Source organism: Sardina pilchardus, chromosome 13, assembly GCF_963854185.1.
Source record: "Sardina pilchardus chromosome 13, fSarPil1.1, whole genome shotgun sequence".
NCBI lineage: Eukaryota > Metazoa > Chordata > Actinopteri > Clupeiformes > Clupeidae > Sardina > Sardina pilchardus.
The window spans coordinates 3,038,987-3,063,154 of NC_085006.1; the positions used below are offsets into that span (position 1 = coordinate 3,038,987).

Genomic DNA, 24,168 nt, shown 5'->3' on the forward strand with positions numbered 1-24,168 from the left:
AGCTAAACTGAATTTGTTTATTTTTACATATAATTTCTAGTCCAAGGAATATTCTCATCAATTTCCCTGATCTGGGCATATTTTCATCTCAGATCTGACAGTCTTACCGACGTTTCGTTGTCATGTTGTTGTCAGGAAATAGAGATGATGATAAAATGAACAATTACATTGATTAATTACTAGAATGAAATTGGTTGCCTCTTAGCAGTTTATGGTTGAAATACAGACCAAGAGGAAAAACACTTCAACAGAATTGGGGAGTGAATGTGGAGGGAAAAAAAAACAAGTCATGCTAAAATTTATATTTGTTTTATTGTTATTTTATTTTGTATGGTGAAGACATGCATGAGTATTGTTTTGTATTTACTGTTTTAATGATGCCTTTGTTGCTTGATAGAGTTTTATGGTGAGATGGAAGTTGCATGGTGGGTGTGGTGGTGGGTGGGTGGATGGGGTTGTAGGGGTTGAAGAGCTTTCTGGGCTCGCTGCCAACGTCTGGTGTTTCACAGCGGCTACTTCCTCACGCAAAGGCTGCTGGGAGATCAGGGGGAGACTCTCGTAAGGTGGCCATTCCATGGAGAGACTGCAGCTCAGCGGTGGGGTAGCAGATTCACTTTCAGTCACCAGACAAGGAGCAAGCTCCAGTCTCTGCCTCTGTCCAGGCTGCTATGGTTACTGGAAGCCCAGGCAGCCAATCCAGCATTCCTACACTGAGCGTCCATTGGGCACAACTCCAGTTCCCAGCCAATCACAGACAACAATGGTGAGAAACTAATTTCAGTCCATGTGCCTAATGAAGTGTGTGTGTGTGTGTGTGTGTGTGTGTGTGTGTGTGTGTGTGTGTGTGTGTGTGTGTGTGTGTGTGTGTGTGTGTGTGTGTGTGTGTGTGTGTGTGTGTGTGAGAGTTTGTATGCTGTTACTGTTAGCTGCTGAAAAATGATTGCAGATGACTGCGTATTTTCTTTGTCATTACCTAGTGCTTCATTTGGTCTCTCTCCTTACCTTTGTTTTGGTTTCTGTCCCTCTTCCCCCTCTTGCTCACCCTGTGTCTCTCACTCCATCACCATGTGATGATAGGAAATAATCACTTTTCTGCCTGCTTGTATGTAAATGCCTTCCAATATCAAGTCATCAGAAAAGCGTCATTATAATACAAATTATAGAGCAAATTGCCTCCCCTCCCTCAAACACTAAATTGGAGTTCCTCAGGGCTAGATGATATCTTTAAATTATGCCTTAATGAAAATGATAATTATCTTTTGTAAACAGCAACCATTGTTTCGGTGAATTTTGCTCTAGCCATTAAAATATGCATTCCCATGTTTTTCCTCAATATTTCTTTCAAATATAATTTTGTCTGTGAGTTCTTCTTAATGGACCTTGGGTCAAATGAGGAAATAACCAACTCACTTCTAGTGTTGGAAAGAAGAGGGGGGGAGGGGCTGAGTTGTTTTTATAATTGCATGTGTGAAAGATCATTCAAATATTTTCCACTGCATGGAAGAAAAAGTAATATTAAGATTGACTGTGGAGCACATGAAAACATCTGTCAGTTATAAAATCCAGCTTGGATTTGTCTATCCACTTTTTCAATACATCCCAAACCTAACTTTGACCAACATTGTTGACCTGTCCTGTTCAACTTTAAAGTTGTTCATGGAAATGAGATGTGAGAAGACAACCCTTGCCACCGCACATCACTCCTCTACTCTTCTGAAGGGAAGGGCCAAAAGGGCAAGAGAGTCTAATCTTAGTTTCACTGGATCATCTCATATTTGGGCGACGCAGGGCTGATTTAGCACATGCAGGGTCTACTCCTCTCTGCCGTTCCCATTGTAATTTGAATAATCTGTAATGATATATGAACCCTCAAGGGCAGCCTCACCAGTGTCAGGCTGCCTGTACTGCACCAGCGAAGGTCCCAGCCCATCTAGTGGCACGCCGCCTGCTCAGGCTATCATTCACACAGGCAAACTGGCCAGCCGCCTTTCAACAATAACATCTGGGAGGCCAGATCGGGCCTCCCAGTGTCAGCAGCCGCTCCCCAACTCCCATAAATTAAGATAGAGGAGAACACGAACTTGGATGATCGCAATGATTCATCTGGAGAAAGATGCTAAAAATATAGACTTTTTTAGTCAAGGAAGAGGGGTCTTAAAGTTGTTATGGGTTTCTGAAGTCTGAAGTCATCATAAAATGAATGGGACTGTTGAGGTGAATTGCTACCGTGGATCAGTCCTGCAATTGGTAATCATTTGTAATCATTTGTAATGAATTTGCCGTGGACATGCATGTCTTTTAAGTGAATATGACAAAGCCATGGTTCATAGAAAATAAAAACACTCAGACAGATTCACCCAGTACGTCGTTCATATTTAATTTGAAAGTCATCAGATCAAAATCACTTGGTCAAGATAAACCGTGGCAGCAAATTGCACGCTAAATTCAATTACAATTACTTTGTTAAAGTTGTTTAGTTCACCCTGTGTTGAATTTGGTCTTACCTAGGAGGTAGGTTTAGGAGACTGTAATGAAGGCTTAGATAGAAGAACCCACTCCTTAACTACCCTGGTGAATACAAGCATCTCTATTGCTATTTAATGACCACCTTATTATAGAGGTATTTCTCTGTAATTAGGGAACAACTATAAAGGAAAGTGCTAGCAGCCATGGTATGTTAGTTCCATTGGAGCCCAGTAATTGCAGGCAGCAGAAGGGCTGAGACGCTATTTGGAGTGGGGTTTAATATAGGTATGCAGACTGAAGCAGCGCCATTCTGACCCACTGGCCTGTGGGATCCATGGTGCTTCAACCCATGGACAAAAACAATGCTACTCTACCGAGAGGTGGATTGTAATGGGCAGGAACACAAGCACTTGTCCTGTTGGCCATAATTCCCAGTGCTGTAGGCTGGCGGAGCCCCAAGTGCACATCTAATAGAGCCCCTATTCTGAGCCCACGGCTGCCGAGGTGCTGCTCCCCAGGGCGTGATTAGTCTCCAAAATAATTCTGGAAAAGGCCACGGTGAAGACAAGGTTGACGACTGCTTAACTGCCCTTGCGTTTGAGACTTGTGTGGTCTTGGTACTGATACCTCGCCTGAACAGCGAAAAATGGATGCTGTGTTTGCAGAATTGCAGAAGAATCTTTGGCATTGTTTGTTTTGGAGAGAGACAAGCACTTTATTTGTTTATTTTGCTTGACTCAAGTGTCTGATGGCCCGCCATGATTGTCGGAATTCGGAGGTCTTGTTTGAAGAGAGAGAAGAAGGAACATAGAAGATGAGACGCGAAGGAGTCATGGAACCAGTGGAACCTTTTCAAGATTTTAGTGGTTGCTGATGACATGAGTATCTGGGAGAGAGAAATCTGAAGCAGCGGTCATTGATAATAATCAAATGCACATTTTCTCAAACTCAGGCAATTTCTTCTGATGATGCTTTAGTTATTTTGTTGTGTTTGCGTATTCAAAAACATAAGCTTGTGCTTGGTCCTGGCTACAAGAAGGGGAAACAAATATGGTGACTCAGACTGAGCCAGCGCTGTTCCAGCCAATCAACGGTATTGCTTCAGGAGCACTGAGTTCACATATCAAGCGTCTTTCACCAGGATTAGGGACTGGCTTTGCATTTCAACTCTTCAGAAGCAAAGAAGAGCTCACCGAGCAGCAGCGCTGTGTCTCTGCTCCTTTACCATCCGTTCCATCTATAGAACTGTGCCGGAAAATACAAGAGGACCCTCATAGGCCCTAAAGAAAGGGAGCTTTAAAAAGATATAAAGGCTTTTGTAAAAGGCCAATAAAAGCTGAAGAACATCAGCCATGTTGAGAGAGAGGTGCGAGAAACAGTCGGTGATTAATGCTGTGAAGGGATCAAGGGCTTGGTGCATGGTGCTGACTGCAATTCACAAGGAGAGTACAGTGTATTGCAGTGTCAGGGTTAGAGGCAAAACATAAGGCTGAACATAATTATAAGGGACCATGACAAGAAGTCAGCATGAGGTCATGGTTGTCTCTGTGTTAGAATTATTTTCCTTTCCCTCTCTGGAGTTTAATAGTTTGGTTTGGACATTTTTCATTCAGTGACGTCGTGGATATTCTAAAACACCGGAGCTTCCATTGAAATATAATGTGTTAATGGTCTCGCTTGACTTGAATGTAAATGATAGTATGTTTATTCTCAGCAAACAACATACTCAGATCTTCAAATCCCGAGTCTTTTTGTATACATATCACACTGGATAATGCCTGAGCGGGCTTCTGATTTATCTGGGGTGGGGTGATGTTTGCGCTGAGGGTCAAGTACTGGAGTGCTGGCCAGGCAGGCTGAAGGTTCGCTCTGCTGAGCCTCTCCTCTCCGCCACAGCAGCAGCAGCAGCAGCAGCTTCATGTCTTGTGATGGTCTTAAGACAGCCTGTCAGCTTCATTATGATTTGAGGAAGTGCACTGCAGCTCATGTGGGCCCTGTTGGCGTGGCCCCTCTGCTGCTTCACATTTGGATTAGTTCCATTTGCACAGTTTCACTTACTTCAAAGCCCGTCGCAATGCCTGGTTGAATATGTATGGATATCTCGCAACTTCACTTTTGACTCAGGTCAAAACTGATACATCCTGCACGTAGCGTTTCAGTTTGTCACTTTAACAGAAAAGTATGTACAACATGAGAGTTGAAATCAAAGTGTAGCACTGTCCATATCGCGTACTCCCTGCAGAGTTCTTATGTGGAAGGCCTTTTTTTGGTCAGGTAGGCTATATGGTTGCATTATGAGTAGATGTGGGAAAGGGAGCGGGAGAGCAGGAGAGTGCAGGTTTATGTCATTCAGCAGGATGACAGCTGTTATCTGATACGGCTGGCCCCACTGTAGTTAATAATGGAACTGTTTCTGTCTGTTTAAAACACAAGCCACTCTTTATGTAGGGCCATGGACTAGGGGAGACTGCTGTGTTTTCTTTATCTTTGATCAGAGCGCAAGGGACAGTGTTTGGAAAAAAAGAATGAGTTACATGGTTTGGTTCATTTATATTCAGATTTAGAAAACAGTTTAGTCACAGTGAGAGACTGTGGTTGGATGAAGACAGTGTGTAACAAGATATTGTGTTTATGTAGAAGATGAGAAAAGAGGGGAGAAAATCTTTTCTGAACTTATTTCTTCCATTTACCTGTGAGCTCAGTTAAGTTCTATAATGTGGTGGAACATGTGAATTAACAAGCATGCTCACCCACACACAAGTGCAAGCTCCCGCTCTCTCTCTCTCACACACACACACACACACACACACACACACACACACACACACACTCTCTCTCTCTCACACACACACACACACACACACACACACACACACACACTTGCTGCGTCTGACCTCAGGTCTATGGTGAAATGACTTAGAGGGTTTGTCTAACTGGGCCCCTTGAAGCCCTGCCTCAACATTCCTGGCCAAGGGGGTAGCTGCACTTATTAGAAAATGAGAGGGAGGAAGTTTCTGCAGGCAGGGATTATGCACTGTTTCCTTACCCGCCAGCTCTCCTCCCCCTCAATAGCAGCCGTCTCAATCCTCCGTGTCGCTGAGCCGATCTGCAGGCCCTCGGAGGAAGAGAAGAGAAAAGAGAAGAGAAGAGAAGAGAAGAGAAGAGAAGAGAAGAGAAGAGAAGAGAAGAGAAGCGAGCCTGTCCCTGGCCCAGGTGGGAGCTCTTCTCCCTCTGATCACCCAACTCAGGTTGCAGCTGTGCATACTTTTCTCTGCCCTCTTTTTCACTTTCTTTCTGTCTGTTTGCTTCAGGCCAGATCTTATGCACCCCCCCACCCTCACACACACACACACACACACACACACACACACCCTCTCTCCTTTCCAACTTTTTTTCCTCCTCTTTTTCTTCTTTGCTTTCGTGCTGCAAAGGATTAGGGGAGCGTAGTGGAGAGAAAGAGCGCTGGACAAGGGTACAGCTGCACCATGCTAAAGCCGGCTCGCTGTCTGATGGCCACTCCAAAATGATTCCCTCGTGGATGGGGGGCGGGGGACAGCGCGGCAGGGAGAGAGGGAGGGGGTTCGCTTTCAGCTCGGGCTGAAGAGAGAGAGAGAGAGAGAGAGAGAGAGAGAGGGAGGGAGGGAGGGAGAGAGGGAGGGGGTTCGCTTTCAGCTTGGGCTGGAGAGAGAGGGAGTTGTCTGAAACGCGCAAAACTGGAATGGCACAGGGGGTTCACTGAAATGGATTCTGTGCTTCCTGCACATGCTTCAACTGTTGCTCAACTACGGTGAGTTGAACTCTATTCTCGCTCTCCCCTTTTCTCATTCTCTCTGTCGTTCTTCTCCTCTCTGTGTGTCTGTGTGGGCACAGTCCTTAGCCCAGAAAGCAACTGTCTCCTAAGGTTTGGTTGTTCTCTTATGTTTGCATTTGGATATATGTGCAGACCAGATGCTGTATGAATAGCCTCCGTGCTCGCTTCTTAACATTGGACCGCTTGACTGTGGCGCCTGGATTGTCTTTCTCCCTCTGTAAACAAAGTGTGGTTGCCTTATCTTTGTGACTGAGCTGTGTTCATGGTGAAAAGAAAGCTTTGTGTTGGAAATTCCAGACCAAGCTGAGGTTCACGGCCTATCACTAGACTGTCTCTATGTGAAGTAGAATTGATAGAGGGAAGAATGTGTTCATACAGGCCATTTGGACAGCATTTTTGTAAACTAACAAAGCTTATATATGTCCATTTCATATCACTTGTCCTCACGTAGTGGAATATGGAGAACTTTGGCAATGTGTTTGTCCAGTCCTATAAGAAAGGTGTGAATCTTTCGAACTTGACCCAAAATCCTGCATTGATTTTCAATATTTAGAAAATCACATTAGTTTTATTGAATTATGATGGAATAGGCAAGACTGCCAAAATGTAAATGAAAAAGTCAGCATTAAATGTGTTGTAACAATTATACAAATCTAAATAGGAGTAGTGATAATTATATTTTATGAACAGGCTACTTAAACTCTTCTAAACCAGTGTGAAAAAATGTAGGATGCATAGTTTTATGGCATGTATTAACATAACATCACGGGACCTACGTTGGCAATAGACCATAAATATTTTTTTTTTGTTTTAATCAGAAAAAAATGTAGCTCTGCAGTCTGCAGATGGAAGTATATATGTGAAGAGAATCCCAGACAGCTTAGAACCAATATCCAAACAGTGAGTTACTACCTAACTATATTCAGATGTGGAAAGTGGCCATAAATAGTTAGCTATGTTTTCCCCTTAAAGCCTTTGCATCAATTATTTACCTGCAGACTTTAGTTCCTGTACATATTTGTACGGAAGGCGAATTATGCATATTCTGACTTGTGACATATTGTGAACTTTGATACTTTTTCATAGTAGAGGGAAGTCCTGAGGTCCAGTACTCACGGGAATAAAAATGAAACTATTGTTTTTATTTAAAATCAGAATGGCAGATCTATAGCCCCCTTTTCATTGTTAGATTAAATTATTATCTTCTGTCTCTCTTTGATAACATGTACTGTATTTCACCTGTGAGCAGCAGAGTTATTCTCACGGTGGAAATAAATACATAAATAAACAAACTAACTAACTACCTACCTAACTAACTAATCAACTAATAAACAGTTAGTAAAAGGATTTTGATCTTCAGAATATTTCTCTTTCTCTCCTCTTTAAGTTGCCAGTGAGGAGAAAGGAAAAGCAGGCTACTTTATTCTTCCGCTATAGAACTTTAGAGCCAGGTTCCCGACCACCACCACCCAACTCCACCTCCCACCACCATCTTTGGTGCAAGGGTGTTCAGAGCAGGACCTGCTCTATTAAGATGGATGCCACACAGAACCCTCCCGCCTCACGTCCATTGTAGCAATATTACTCATGACCTCACTTGAGACTAATGACGCCACTGGCCCTCTCGCTCTCTCCTCACATTAGTCCCATCAGTCCCGTCTGCCTTATCTCTCCTATTGGACATGCAGACACATGAGAAGTGTGTGTGTGTGTGTGTGTGTGTGTGTGTGTGTGTGTGTGTGGCTCAGCTCCCATTGATCCGTGTTGGAGCTGGAGAAATCCAAAATTGTTATGCATTTGGGTCCTTATTGGGGCACTACAGTATTTGTGCTGTGTTGAATGTTTTAAGGTGATTTTGATAGAAATAGCTTGATTTTTGAAAATGAAGTCTATGTGGAAATCTTGAATTTAAAGGTGAACTTGAAGGTGTGGTCCTTGATCCTGTGAAAGCTTGTTGATATTTGAGATTGATCGAAATCAATGGAATCAAACACAGCCATGCCTTCAATTTCTCTGAAGCAATAGCATATATGCCTGCTCTCCCTGGGGAGGAGTGCGGGACCCACAGGTCCCAGCCAAAAGAGTTCGGCTACACGACTCATTTTGATTGCAAACTGCGGGTGTGGCTGAGGAGAAACTGATTTGGGAGTAGACTTGTCTTGTGGAACTCTAGGTCTAAAATAGAATATAAAGTAAGAAAATGAAATACAGTAAGCTTAGTTGTTTTATTCTCGAGTATTATTTGTGTTTGCATGCATTGAAAGCACATAATGTTCTGAAGCGCCATGATCCGGTTGAAACCAAAAAAAAAAATGAGACAAAGACAGTGTTTAGTGCGATTTAGATTTACAATGGCTAGATATTGTTATGCCAGTCAGTAATCAACTGTATTAGCTCACCGTTTGCTATAAGCCCTGCTCGCTTTAATCCACGGGCCACAAAAGTTAAAATACCCAGTAAACATACCTGGATCTCTTTCCAAACTAAGCCTTCTGGATCTGGTGCTTGAAATAAAACAGACGTCACCAAGTTTGGTTATTTTTATTATCCATCCTGTGTCCACCTGCAGGATTTCAGGGATGTAGTAGAACTACATGTGAAAGAACACGCCAATATTTTCATAGTTATGTGGGAGTGGGACAGGATCTAGTATAGTGGGTGCTGGTGGACTGAAACATTCAGTGAGGTTCATTAGCTGGAATAGTATGTTGCTCTGTCCTACAGGACTGAGATTGTAATGGAGTTCAATTGAGGTCTGTACCTTTGAAGCTACTGTCGTACTCGTTTTCTTCATTTCAAAAAGCTTTGTGGGGTATCCCTCTGTCTGAGTGATAAGATCATTAATGTGAAACACAGGGTAACTTTTTTAGCAGTGTTGCTGGGCAACGGCCTCAGCGATGTTGTTCAGGCACATATTTTTCTGGAGAATAAATCATTAGTGGACAACTGGTTGTGATCGTCCAATGCGAACACTTGGAATGGATCATGTTATTCCCTGACATCACTGCTCAATAGATTGCCTTGTGTATTATCAATCTCAGCCTTAATGGTGCTTTGTCCATTGTAAGTGGAGAAATAGCTATTTACCATTATCTGAAACATACTGTATACATTTTATGTTTCATCTCATTCAGTGTCCCTGTGTACTGAGGAATGGTGGCAGAATTCATACTCATCACAGTTCCCACCATGCAGTGTAAATGGAAATTAGAAAATCACTCTGTCCCTTAACCAATATGGCCTGAGGCACCGTTCGTCACTAAGTTCTCAGGGAAAGTGACATTTCTATCAGAAAACATGGCCAACTTTGCCTTGGTCCTGAGAATTACAGGGCACCCGACACCAACATCGTAATGATCTTTGATGGGTAACAATCTAATGATATCCTCCCTCACCACAGATTGCAGCACTGTCCCTCTGTGAACCCTATGATTTGTTGAGGGTTTGGCTTGCAACCTTCTCGCTTTTCATAAATTGTCTATGCTGCAGTTTAAGTCAAGCCCAGTTACTGTACAGAGTATGTTGCCCAGTCATTTGGGGGAGGAACTTGCATGCCTAAATACTTTTGCATCTCAACCTTGCAATTTGAACAAATCCTGCTGCATAAGGGTTATTTTCCACTGGCCCAATTTGGTGTTGACCACCACCACCACTGCCTGTAACACCATCATAGCGATAGAGGCCTAGTTTGAGACTGCCACTGAGGTTGTGTGCCTTACCTCAACTTGTGTGGAGATATATCATTGAGAAGAACATTGAAAATTGAAAGATGTAAATAGTTGCTAATATTAAGCCCAGAAATGTTGGCCCAATTGGATGGGAACTCTTAGAATTTGAATGCAATGTATTTAGATGTGTTTAGATGCGTTTTTCTTGTTCAGATATTGAAGCATTGGAAGAGCAACATGTGGCACAAACTGTTTGAGTTGGTGGAATGGTAATTTTGCTCTGTGGTTAGCCGCACACAATCAAACTGCCTAAGCTTGGGTTTGCCTCAGGCACATTCAAACTCATGCATACTCAAGCATGTTTGGTCTCCTTGGTAAAGACTTGTATTTCAAATGCTTTGCAGTGCTGATAAATAAGGGGTGATTGGCTTGGATGTCTGCATTGAAACATCTCAGAAGACTGCAGAGGACTGGTGCTGTTGCAGGCCTCACTGAAAATCTCACAAGATCTGGTCATATTTAGGAGAGAATTGAGGAAACAAATGAGGAGTTGAAAAATATAGTGCACGTCAACCTTTGTCCATTTTTTGCTACATGGAAAAGTAGTAACAGTAGTTTGAAGTATGAAGTTTGTAGTATGAAGCCTAATATGCTGACAGGCATCTTTTGGTGATGGTGTTTGGAGATGCTATAGTTACATTAGCGACTTATGCCAATTATATTGCAAAGGCCATCGTTCCTGGAGCAACTCAGTGTTAAGTGCCTTTCTCATGGACACAACAGTGGAAGCTGAATGTTGAACCTTCAACTTTTTAGGCTACGGCATGCTAGCCCAGCTCCTTAACCACTACACTACCATTGACCCTGTTGTCGATCTTTTAAACATTGTACATCTTTGGAAACATTGTATAGGTTGGATAACTATCCTGAAAACCTGTGAAGACTGTGTGGTGCTGAACCCTGAAGTCAGACGGACATCATCATTTTCAGTGTTCCATTTTATTTGGCGGTGGGTGTGGTGGTGATGTCACAATCTACTAACTCAGTATTGAGGATGAATTTGACTTTGCTAACATTTACAGTTAGGCTGGTTATCTGATCTTCTTTTAGAATTATTGTGTGCTCAATTTCTTGTATTAGCCTACAACAGAATCTATATATCTTAGTTCTCTAACAGTAGCATTTTTTGTTGTAAAGAGCTGTGCTCAGGTTGACGTGGATGACCACGTCACTGTTGCTCAACTGCCCCTCTGTCCCATTTGCAAACCAACATTTTAACCCTTCAGAGCATTTCGACCAAACAAAAGCCTGTTAGGAACGTGGCACATTGGTTAGGAACCCGTACCAGAAAATAGTTGTTTTTTCCCTGCAAACCTGAGTGGCTGTGTCATTCGGCTGTTCAGAGGGGAGAAGGCTAGAAGCATGAGTTTTCTGTCCACATCAACTGTTGTCATGAGTAAACAAAACCAGTCAACTAACATTACACTGAAGGCACTAGCGTTTTAAACAGCTAATTTTTGCCGTTTTCACAGGACAACTGTTCGTATCATTCTCCCATTTCTGCATCTTATTAATTTTTGCTCTGCATGCAGCTCTCATTGTTGATGACACATCCTTGATTTGGTTCAAAACTGGTGGAAATGTGGGCTAGTTCACTAGATAGCACCAAGGTTCAAAGAATTCTGAATGAAACCGGTTCGAGAACATATTCTCGAAAAATGCTTTTAGCGAATTAGGCCACAGCTCATGGGTTTCATCAGGTCCCTTTCCATGTCTGCATATAGATGCTTGATTTTATACACCTGTGGAAAGGGACCTGATGAAAGCCATGAATAGAAAAGGTTCATGTTCAGTGTATTTACATGTCCTGAGTGTTTGCCATATTTTCATATTCTAAGCATTGTGGAAAATCTGCAGTAGATTAGCACAGTTCATCATTTCAGATCATTTTGTGCACTTAACACAGGTGTTTTCACTGATTATGTCATCTATCTGGCTGTAGAGTTGTGCTAATTACAATCAGGTGGTTTCGAGAATGGGTGGATCTACAGTATGTGGTAGAGCAGTTGAGAGGGGCAGCTGCTTCTTTCTGACGGTCTAGCTTAGTCGGTGGACCTGTCCACACAGTTCGAGAGCAGAACATACATTGTAAAGCCTAATTTAACATATTGTTGATGTTTTTAAACTTTTTATTTATTAATATTTTTCATCAGTGTTTAATAACATCCATTTCTGCAATGAAAACACATATTTATCTTTACTTTTTGACTACAATGTTTTTCTTAAATTTGTATTGCTAACCAAATCTTGAATTTCCCCTTGGGGATCAATAAAGTATCTATCTATCTATCTATCTATCTTTCTATCTATCAAACAGCTACATAGTACATATCCTTGAATACCAGTGTGGTAATGATACCGTAGTTTTGTTGATCTGTCCTTTACATGACTATATACCATCAAAATTAAATTTAAAATGTTGCTAAAACTAGTTCATTTTAAAAAGTGGAAAATTACATGTTGCTTAAATTGTTTATTTTGCAGTTATTTTTCAAATCTTGTAATAGTTGTCAGTGAAATACAATGTAACTAGATTTCAAAATCCATTAATATAATATAAGCTAATAATGTTCTGTAAGAGTTTTTGTATTTATTAACAGTGACAAATAGCAGTCCTAGCTGGATCCCAAGTATGTAAAAGCTTTATTCTGATATTTGAAAGATGAAGTGGTACAGTTAAATGTGTATGATATGTAGTTTGAAAGCATTGCTGCCTACTGACTGGTTTTCTGGTTCATGTTTTATCAGCTTCACTCTCCAGTCTCAGTGTTTACATCGTACTGTTACTGTCTTTTAGCACATCACTCAGTTTACGTCAACTCTGGGAGGACTGCAGTTGGCATTACATTTACAAAGTTGCCGTTGGCCAAATCTGGGAAGCTCTGCTAAATAAAAGTAATGTTTTAGCTAAGAAAAATAAATGTATTTAAACTGCAGTGATGAATACTGTCTCAGACACACAGACATAGTACACAGTCACAATCTTTTCAAAATATTCTGAAAGAAGGCTTCAAAATGCTGCAAGGAACCCTGGCTTGCTACGATAATTGTGCCTCTTTGACACACAAAATGAAGCAAAAGACAAAGCAGTTGGTGGGTGTTGAGAGATGTACATAGAGGGAGAGGTAAAATACAGGAACTTGGCCTTTTCAGACTAGACAAAGAGGAAACCCTGTAAAGTGTTGGGAGGGTGTCAAAGAGGCCTTTGGAAATAGGTTTAAAAGCAGTAAAGAAAACAGGGGAGAGGAAACTTAATATTGTCTTCTGCCATTGTGCTCCTCAGACCTAGCCTATAGCAGTGGGAGTTAGCCTCAGTGTGAAGTAATTAGTTGTCTGGTTTCATATTGACCAGTCTTCTGCTGCTAAGAGTGTAAGAGCCTATTAATCCTGCCAGTGAATAGACATGGGGCTTGCCTCATAGACCAAATTCAAAATAAGTAAATGAAACAACAGCATAACGCCTTGTCAAATGTGGTCAGTTGGTGAACTTTAATTAGCCTTCACTTTGTGAGACAGACAGCGCGTTCTGCCTTCACAAAAGAGAGAAGAAGAGGAATGCTGGAAATGGCCCTTGCAAAGTAACCCTTTCATGCTCTTTGCACTTTTGTTGGCAGTTTCATAATGTGTTGTTTGAGTGTTCAGGGACTTTCCGAATACCAGACCACCAATATTTCATTGTTCTTAAACACAATGACAATAAAGGCATTCTATTCTGTTTGACAAATCACAGCCTAATTCCCCTGAAATATATGTGGCAGGACAAACCTCAGAATTATGCTGGTAATTCAGCATTTTCATATGGTTAAGCTGTTGATCAGATAGGTCTGTACTGTAGGTCAGCGTTCTGGGGATGGAACATCTCTCTCCATTTTGTATCAGGAGTCAAACTGAGATGACACGCCCATCAAAGGCTAGAGGGTATTGTGTGTGTAGTGAGTTTCCTATGAGTGTGGTATATGTGTCTTTGTATAAGACTATGCTTATGGTAGTTATGATATATAGAATGTGTGTGTATGTGTGTGCGTGCACGCGTGTGTGCATGCATATGTGCGTGTGTGCATGCGTGCGTGTGTGTGCAAGAGAGACAGAGTGTGCACACACAGCTAGAGTTTCAGTGGAATAAGCCTGCTTGGGGCTGAAGCTCAGCCCCAGTCTGTAATCCTTGAATAGATCTTCCAAATGACAGAGTGCTGATGTCATGCTCTCCTTCTGTGTTTGTGTAGCTGACAGAAATGTCCACAGGCCAGTACCCCTCCTCAAGGCCAGCCACCCAGCTGCTCGCAATAACTTCACATGTTTGTCAAGTTGACTTGTGAAAATGAGAGTGTGTTGCGCTTCCTCCAATTTTATTGTTGTCACGTTATCGATAAAAACAGAGTTGCTACTCATATATTGTCTCATACATTTGTCCTAGTATATGCCCCCAAATGCATAAATGTATGTCCCAGTTGTGGGTTCATATGAGGCAAGAGTTGCATTGAAGTGTTGATGGATGAGGGATGTTTAGGAAGACCGTTGGCTATACGAGTGTATTAGAGGGGGCCCTCTGCTCTGAGCTAGGCTCGGCCATGCTGATACTGTGCATTGCGTTTAAGGAATTCATTTCCCTGCTCTGGTGGAACAAACAGCTCTGTCTGCAGAGGTCTGGAGGAGATTTACTGTGGGCTCACACTGGTCCAGATCCAGGCACCGGCTTCAGCAGTGATGTGTGACTCAGGGCGAGGGGCCAGCACGCGGAGGGGTTAGCAGATGAGGAGTGGTGCTGCAGGGGTTAGCAAGGACTCCCACTCTCTTAATGCAGCACAACTCTGTGGGGCATGAGGGGGAGAACAATGTCAGAAAAATCAGCACATTTGAGATATTCGAGCTGCGGCAAAGCTAAAAAACATTTTTTTTAAATTGACTTCTAATCCTCGAAGTATTGTGTTTGCATACTAGATTCTATTGCTATAGAGTAACCTTTGCGCAGGAAAGCCTGTTGCTCTGGCACCCAAGTCTTCCTACTGTAAAGCCAGCACAGACTCTCATTTAGGTGGGAGTGCTTCATGCAATACAGATTTGAAGTGACAGTTAGGTTTGGAAGAGGACCTTTATTTTGAAATGGCGGTCATCCCTCAAGTTACAGGACCAGATGACTTCTGTTAGTAAAAAAAACAGCGATGTTAGAATACAGTCAAGGGTCATGCAGTGCAGTCTCGGTGACTTCTGGGAAGAAGTCTCTGTGTGTGTGTGTGTGTGTGTGTGTGTGTGTGTGTGTGTGTGTGTGTGTGTGTGTGTGTGTGTGTGTGTGTGTGTGTGTGTGTGTGTGTGTGTGTGTGTGTGTGTGTGTGTGTGTGTGTGTGTGTGTGTGTTGGATTAGAAGATCACATGATGTGACATGATAGAACAGAGTGTGTCTTACGAAATCAAAGCAAGGAATTTAAATCTAACTTGGTTGGTAGTTAGCTATAGTGAGCAACTGACTGCCCTTGCATAAGAGGGCTGTATGTGTATGTGCTGTATGCATGTAGTGTACTGTATGTATATGTTGGTCCAAGTGCAGAAAAGAGTTGAATGCAGTATGTTGCAAATTGAAGCAAATCGAAGCGGATGAGGGAGACATTCTCTCTTTCCATATCTTTTCATCTCCCTCTCTGTCTGTGTGGAGTAATGAATATTTCCTCTCTGTCTCCACAAACATGTCTCAAGTGCTCCAAGCACACTGCCGCTAGCGCCCATACCACTTCACAAGGCATGCAGGCCAGTTCGGCGCGCCTGCAAATCATGGAGTCCAAAAAATGCAGGCTGCGGCCAGATGAGTCCAGTGTGTGCGGACCTTATTGCTGCTGAGCAGAGGGGCGGGCGAGCTTAGCCAGTTTAATTTACAGCAGGGGCAGATTTACACGTATGGTGATTAAACTGGAGCCTTGTTTGCAGTCTCCCCCTGGCTGCTGCAGTTCATTTGAAGCAGAATATTTATGTCCTTCACTCTTGTCAGAGATCGCCAGGGAGTCTGTCTCTCCTTTAGCTTGTGTTTAGATTAGGTTTATGGTCTTGTGTCAGCAACTCAAAACAAATGCCTGTAGGTGCAGAATGTGGGAAACGGGGTGCAGCAAAGCAGGTATCCTCTGAGATGTGGAAATGGAAAAGTATGTATGCATCAGTTCACCATATTAGCACTGCAGCTGGCAGTTTGTATATGCCAGTAGCTTGTCAAGTTTGAAATGTAGGTACCATGGATATATACGGTATGTTCTGCTATATATGTTATATAGCATGTGTTATGAACACTGTCTATAAACTAGAAATATGTTACTAATGATAAGAAAGCAACATTTCTTATTTCCATGAAGCTTTTATCTCCATCTGCTGTGTACGGACACATGATCTGATAAAGAGTGCTGTTTTATAGATGGACACAAGCACAGAGGATGCCTTTTACTCAAATGTAGCAGTAGCCAGGTAGTCCTCTACTACGGATGACGACAAACTCTTCCAAACACGTGTGATTGGAGAATTGAGACAGCGAGAGGATTCTCTCCGTCCAATCCCATTCGCCCTCCTCCTCCAGCAGCCCCTCCCTCTTCTCACCTCTGTGCTGATCAGCTGATGTCTCTGGGCCCGTTTGAAACCCTGCTGCTGCTGCTGCTGCTGTGGGTGTCAGTGGGAGACACCCGGTGTCAGGCGTCAGGTTAGGGGTGGAGGGTGGGGGGTGATGTAGAGGGAGCCTGAGGGGTGGGGGTGAGGATCAATGGTGGGCGCTCGGCGGAGCCCTGGGAAAGTGTGGCGGGGTCAGAGGACACGTGCGTGTGGGCCCGCTCAGGGTCTGCTCTCTGGCCCGGCCCAATCTGACAGGGTGGGGGTCGGGGCGCTGGTAATTAGAGTCAAGGCGATGGGCTCCCTCTGCTCTGCCGGGATCATTATCTGGCTCTGCAGTGGGTTTTTCCACTGCTCCTCCTCGGCCCCCTCGCTCCCCAGCGCTCGCTCTGCTCTGCTCTGTGCCATGGCGCTGTTTGGCAGGGCTGGGGTGAGAAGGAAACACGACTGGAAAAGAAAGCAAAGCTTCGCTCAGAGAGCGGCAGCTTCCAGCCTTTCCTCTCGCTCCTCTTCCTCTCTTCTGTCCTCTTTCTCCTCTTCCTCTCTTCCTCCCCTCTTCTTCCTGAGATGGGCTGTTGGGCGGGGGGCTTTTTGTGAGTGGGGGGGCAGTTCTATTTGCATCCAATCATCCTCTCTCACCCATTGCTTCAGAGGCACCATTACTTCTATTTGATTTATCTGAGGCATGTCTGTGTGTGTTTACGTGTGTGTTTGGGGGAGGTTATGAGCTATGGCTTTGTGTGATTGGATTCCCTGGACATGTCTGCCTTCTCCCCCCGCCAAAAAGAGAATTCATTTCACAATTTAGATTGGCCGTGAGAGTGCCAGTGGAACAATTAGCGTTTAGCACATTTTTCACTGTGCCCTACGCCATGTGCTCCATAGCGCCCCCCCCCCCCCCCCTCCTCCCCTTCTCAACAGACCCACTGCGGCTACGCGTTGTGCTCCTTTGAAAGGCGGTCGGTGTCGGCGGGGGTTTAGGTGAGGGAGAGGTTACGTGTCTGTGGCGTGTAAAAGATGACAGTGGCTAGTCTGCTTGTGCTGGGGCTGCATGAGCGGCTGATCCTATTCAGCCCAAGGATGAGGGGATGAGACCCCCCCCCCCCTCTTCCCCCTCTCTTCCCCCTCTCTTTCTTTTTTTTTCTTTCTCATTTTTTTTTTTTCTCAACCAAGGTTTCCTCTGCTTGACTTCACTCACTGATGGGAGAGCACACTTGTGGTGGTTTGCGATTTTATTAACAATTCATATGGAAATGAAGGGAGGGGGGGTGCAGAGGAGGAGTGGATTCTCCCATAAACTTGATCTGCTCATGAATGTGCTTCTGTGTTCCGGCTGACCCCGCAGTGGCTTAAGACTGTGCCAGCCAGGGCCTGAGTGCCAGACACAAAGGCAGAAATGAAAAGCAAGCACATTCCTGCGCTGCACACAAAGAGAGAGGGAGCGAGAGAGAGGGAGAGAAATTTGCTTTTCTCTTTCTGGGAGAAAGCGACAGATCGCTCTCTCTCTCTCTCCCTCTCCCTCTCGGCTCCTCTCCATATCCCTTAATTTCTCTCCGTCTTTATATTTCTTATTCTCGCTGCTCTCCGCGCCATCTCTGAAGGTCTATCTTCAACCTCTCTACATTCAATTGTTTTGCTTTTGGGCTGTCAAGCCTGACCCCCCCTCCACATCCTCCTCTTTCTCTTGTTCATGAAGGCTGTTTAGAATTCTGGTGAAAAGGGTGCTTATTCAAATGCTTATTCAAAAGGGGTTACTCTTACCAGAAAAAAAATAAATAAATAAAATGCATCCTTATCGGCCCAGCCAGTAGAAAACGTCTGTTTGCTCCTTAATGATATCATAGATGTTATCCCTCAATCCTCCATCTCCCATTCCTTCCTCCTTTTCATATTGTACTGCCCCAGGATAAGCAGATCTCCGCTTCTGATTTCATGTTGAATAAAGATCAAAATCAATATGTATTTGTTGAGATTTTTAAGTTGGTCTGCGCTGTCCAACATGTGTTGTGTTGTTAGTGCTGCTCTTTTCATTTTTGTCGGGAGATATTTTATCGTCTTAGTCCAAATCTTTTGGCCACCAGAGTTCACATGGGAACATAATTGTGTTTTTATGAGGTATGTTAAGCTAAATACACACATTATCATTGTTTATTTGTGTGTGTGTGTGTGTGTGCTGGCAATAAGACATTTTCCAATCTTAACCCATCTTTGGCTGCTTCGTCTCTGACAATTCAGCCGTGCTGCCGCTTGCCCTCTCATTTGAGAGTGTGTGTGTGTGTGTGTGTTATTGGAAATGGAATTGTTATTTCCCCCCACGTTTGAACAATAGTGAGCCATTTACGATCTTATTAAAGAACAAAGCAGATGGACTGATCTGTCATTTATGTTAGTTCTGTCTGGGTGTGTGTGTGTGTGTGTGTGTGTGTGTAGGAGACAGAGGAGAGGGGGGTGTCTCTATGGGTTGTTCGTGACGACACTCAGACTACGAGCCCATCAGCTTTTGTCTGATCTCTTGTCCATGCCACACTTCACAACAAGCGGCATCTTGTCATGTAAATGTTGGCCCTTTAACTGCTTTTCACACTGTTAAGCGAGTGGCTTAATGTAGCTTAATGTGAGACAATGATGAGGAAGACTCCCTGTGTGTAGGTTAAGCCCTCAGGATGGGCTGTGTCTGTCTCTCTCTCTCTCTCTCTGTGTGTGTGTGTGTGTGTGTGTGTTTGTTTTTTTGTTTGTTTGTTGTCTCCAGAGACCATGGTGGTGGCGGTATGGCTGGTTTCCTTCTCTCACAGAAAAGAGCCCAAGCATGACAGGGTCCTTAATGTGAGATAAGAAATCAGGAAGCCCCTCATTTACTCAAACACGTTTACTTGTACACTATGTTATTGTAAAACAACAAACATAAACAAAATGTATGTGTTTTGTTATTATTTAAATTCAGTGATTGATCTAGGTTTTTGTTTAAAATTGTGCTGAAGTAGTGGTGGGCTATAAAATGGCATTCCTAAGGGTGGCTGTATTATTTTATAAATTACCGAAGGTAAAAAGAAGAGCAGGGTTATGAAAAAAATGTGTGTGTGTGTGTGTGTGTGTGTGTGTGTGTGTGTGTGTGTGTGTGTGTGTGTGTGTGTATGTGAACAGTGCTGTCTGCTCACCAATTCCCTTTTTTGAGGACCCAACATGCTCTCGAGTAAACATAATGTATAGAATAGTGTGTGTGTGTGTGTGTGTGTGTGTGTGTGAGAGAGAGAGAGATATAGAGAGTGTGTGTGTGTGTGTGTGTGTGTGTGTGTGTCTGTCTGTCTGTCTGTTTCTATGCCTGTGTGTCTGTGGGTGCATCAGTCCGTGCGTGTGTGTGAGAGAGTTGGCGCAGGACTTGTGGAGTCAGTGGCGGCTGTGGGCTCGCTTGGCAAACACTGGTGGGCCTGAGAGTGGGCAGAGAGTGGCGTTTGGCAGGGTCAGAGCGCGCTACTGATGGGGGCTATTAATAATGCATTGAGCAATCTCAACCCTGCACTCCAACAATAAAGACGAAAAGAGAAAGAAAATCACAGCTGGCCCTGGCTGAACCGCTCATGGTGAGTCACTGCTCTTGGTGGATGTGGACGCTGGAACAGGTCTGTCTGGTGAAGAGGAAGGGAATAGGGGTTCATCACAATAATGCAGTGTAATGTATGGCTTGAAGCTGTTCTCAGCTGCTGTTTGTGAGTGATGTAAAGCAAGGCACTTTGCAGCTGATTTTAATGTGGACATTTTATTTTTAATTTTTCTGTTGGACAGAGATGACAAATAGACACACTTTAAACAGTTTAGAAAGTGTGTCTGTATTTATTCCTTCTTTATAAGTGATACTCAGCTCAGGCAATCCGTTCACATAATCCCTGATATTATGAAATGACGACCATAGCAACCAACATAAGCTACAGAGGCAGGTCATAACTCATTCCAAAACTGCGGTTCTATTTCTTCAAAGTAATTTATAAAAACAGGGCACTTTAATTATCGATTTAAATGTGTTTTTCAAAAACTTTTGGAAGATGTTAAGGACTTTTTTGTGATTTTTTCTGTTCCCCAACCAGTGCGACAGTTGTGAATCATGCACACTACGTTTTCCCTCAAACAATTGATGCATGTTTTACCTTTAGCAATTGCAGCACATTTCATTTTGATTATTATTTATTACAATTAATTTGTTAGTAGTATTGGACTACGTTAATAGTCCAATAGTTTTGTGATAATTCTGATCAATCATGTTGTAAGGATTATTAGAAGTGAATTGTCCTATACAGCTTGGTGATGATTTGAATAATTTCAAATCACTGTGAAGTTCACAATCCCATTTGTGTTTTTTTTTTTTTTTAGTCTGTAAATATATCCTGTGTCTTTTAATCCTAGTCCCACAAAACTGGTTGAGATCAGACGCAGTGCGCGTGCTGTATTGTGGCCTGTGGGCACTGGAACAATCGTGTGGACAGGCACAGGCTCCTCGGCTGCAGGGCTGTCGGCTCCCTTTGGCCTGGCTGTGTCTCCCTCCTGCTGCTCCTGGGTGGCACTCCGCGGGTGGTGGCTGTGAACCCCCATATTGCACCCCTTCCACTCGCCCCACACACTCCATATTGCACCCCTTCCACTCGCCCCACACACTCCATATTGCACCCCTTCCACTCGCCCCACACACTCCCATATGCACCCCTTCCATTCGCCCCACACACTCCCATATGCACCCCTTCCATTCGCCCCACACACTCCCATATGCACCCCTTCCATTCGCCCCACACACTCCCATATGCACCCCTTTCACCTTCCACTTGCCCCACACACTGGCTCGGCTCCTCGCATCCCACCAACATAGGCGCCCCTCCACAAAAAGAACAACTTTTTTGACATTTTTAACAGTTCTGGCTTCATAATATTAGAACAAGGAGAAACATTTTGATATCTCTGTCTGTCCTGTCTGTCCTATTTAATCTGTTGCCGTTTCTGCGTATATACCTGTTGCACATGTATTGGCAGCATGAGTGAAAATATATGATATATATATATATAGTGCATTTCATTTTTACATCATCAACATCGGACTAATTGCTCAGATATTTTTAAATTCTCAGTGAGACATTAAACTGAATAGGAACATTTAGCTTACTATTTAAGAGTCTGCCTCTCCTCATGTCAGGCTAGGACACACACACACACACACACACACAAACACACACACTCTCACACACACGCTGTGGTACTTGGAGCTCATTTTCATTTGTGTGAACAACGTAGCAAGCCCTAAATAAGTTGACAAAAGTGGAACATAAAGTTTTATTATGCTGTTGACCTTCGAGTCATGACAGCTTTGCTGTGGGCTCGTTGCTCTTTTGCATCTCCCATTGAATTGTTTGTTTTTCCCTCTATGCCCGGGCAATTAGTGCCAATTGCCATTTTCAGGCTTCAAATGTTAGGGTTGTGCACATCTGTGGTTGGTGTTAATTACTGGACAATTAGTTCCTGGAGGATCATCATTTGTATTGTATTATACTGTTTGAAGTATCTCATTCATTCTAATTGAGAAGCCAATATAGCTACTTAAAGTCTAACAAGCTGTCTTTGAAATGTGTATTCAAACTGATCTTAAATGCAATTTGACATTATGTTTCTCTAAGGTAATGTTGAATTGAAAGATTTAGCAGATTGTTTTTTATTTTATTTTGCAGAACATCCATCAATCATATAGGATTATTTTCTCTATGAAATAATTCAGTAATTGTATAAATATTTTAACAAGGTATTTAGCCTTGGCTTATGTTTCTTCTCCCTAATATAAAAAAAATTATCACAGCAAAAATATTTCTTTATTTTTAATTTTCTTTTTTCTTTCTATCGTTATGCCTCGAGTAGACTCATGGCAAGGGCAGTCATCAAACATGCTGTAGCTGATAGAGAAAATGTTCTCTAAAATCATTCAGATTTGTACCACCTATTCACTCTTTTCTCTCTTTTCTACCTGAGGGGGGTGGAAGACAGTTTGTCTCTCCTATGGCTAATATGTGGCCAAGATCCACTTTTGTTAAAGCCAGCTTTAGCATCAACATCTTGTAACTCTTGCACCAAACACCTGTCCCTAATGGGCAGTTTAATATATAGTTATATTAGTTTTCATTATTGCTATACTATAACACTAGATGAGGTTCAAGACATTACATTTTTCTTCATTTAGTTGAATTGTATCACAGTTGTGAGGGGAAAAATATGTTCATTTTCTGATTTTCTTTGTTTAGAAAGGAAACTAATAGTGGGTTGATTATCTTTAAAATAGCACAACCCACTAACAATTATCTGATACCTATGACTAGCAATAACAGCTCATGCAGCAATATGAGTGTGCGCTTTATAGTGGCACAATGTCTGAAGTAACTCACCTTTTCTATGAATGCATTTGTAAAGTGCCTCAAAAAGGAAACAAATATTATACACTCAGAAAATATAACTATAATAATGTGAATGTTTAACCAGGACAAACAAACCAGTCATCTTTCTCAGACTTTAAATTCTGTAATTCAGGACTCTCTCACTGAACATTTATCTTGAATGAGGAAGTTCCCTCCAAAATCTCACGATGATTGCCTCTATGAGAAGAAAAGAGCTAAATCTAATTGTCATTAATTCAAAGAACAAAAAAGCACTGTGAAGGATCCCTGCTTTTCAACTTCAAACAAAAAAAGAAGATTAAGAAGAGAAGTCAGCGTGAGAGCAGAGACAGAGCGTGAGACAGAGTCTGAGACAGAAGGAGAGAGAGAGAGAGCCCGAGCAAGAGAGATTTGGCCCACAGCACAGGTTTGAACAGAAAAATGCTTGCTAAGCTATCAGTTTCACACACATGCACTGACAGAAGGTTCGATACTCATTCGATCGATGAGTTGAAAAGGCACAATGGCAAAATCGGATGGGAGCTCCTTTTCAAATCCACATCTCTGCTGCCCCCCCTCACCCCCCCACTTCCAGCGCTCCCCACCCCTCCCGTCCACCCCAACCTCGTCCCCCTGTCCCCCCTAGTCCCTACCCCCCTGCAGTCTGCGCTAGTACGGCATGCAGAGAGCAAGGGTTACCTCAAGGCTGCTCCGCGGACCACGCAAACAAGTCTAGACCAGTGACCCTGCAGAAGCGCTGGCTTTCAGCGCGAGGCAAGTTGGGTCAGGAGGAGGAGAAAGGCGAGGCGTGCCCTCTTCTTTTTGCAGCGAGGGGAGCAGCCCACTGCCACCGGGAGGTAAGGAGCTTCGGTGCGAGCAGGCATCTGCTTCCATGGTTACCAGCCAAGTATGAGGAGCTCCCCATTTAAGAGGGTTGGTTCTCAGGCTCCAAAACAACGCTGTCAGACGAGCAATAATCTCGTGGGGTGCTTTTAAAAAAAAAAATGTTTTCTGAAGTACGGAGGCAGTACACGCTCTGGTGTTCGGATGCTCGGCGGTTCGGACGACAACATTCTTTGGGAGCGAAATGAAACCTTACAGCACATGGCTGTTCTCAAGAAGAGAAAGAAAAATGAGGGGGGAGATGATCGAGGAGAGAATGTGTGTGTGCATGTGTGTGTGCGTGCGTGTG

General features: G+C 43.2%; 1 long non-coding RNA gene across 1 annotated transcript in view; it reads left to right on the forward strand.

Moving 5' to 3' along the window:
* Positions 1–6,161: 6,161 nt before the first annotated feature.
* The window catches only part of LOC134099786 (uncharacterized), a 42,216-nt gene continuing 24,209 nt past the window's right edge, over positions 6,162–24,168 (forward strand). Inside the window, exon 1 of the long non-coding RNA XR_009941160.1 lies at positions 6,162–6,253. This is a non-coding gene — a long non-coding RNA (uncharacterized LOC134099786). The remainder of the gene's footprint in view (positions 6,254–24,168) is intronic.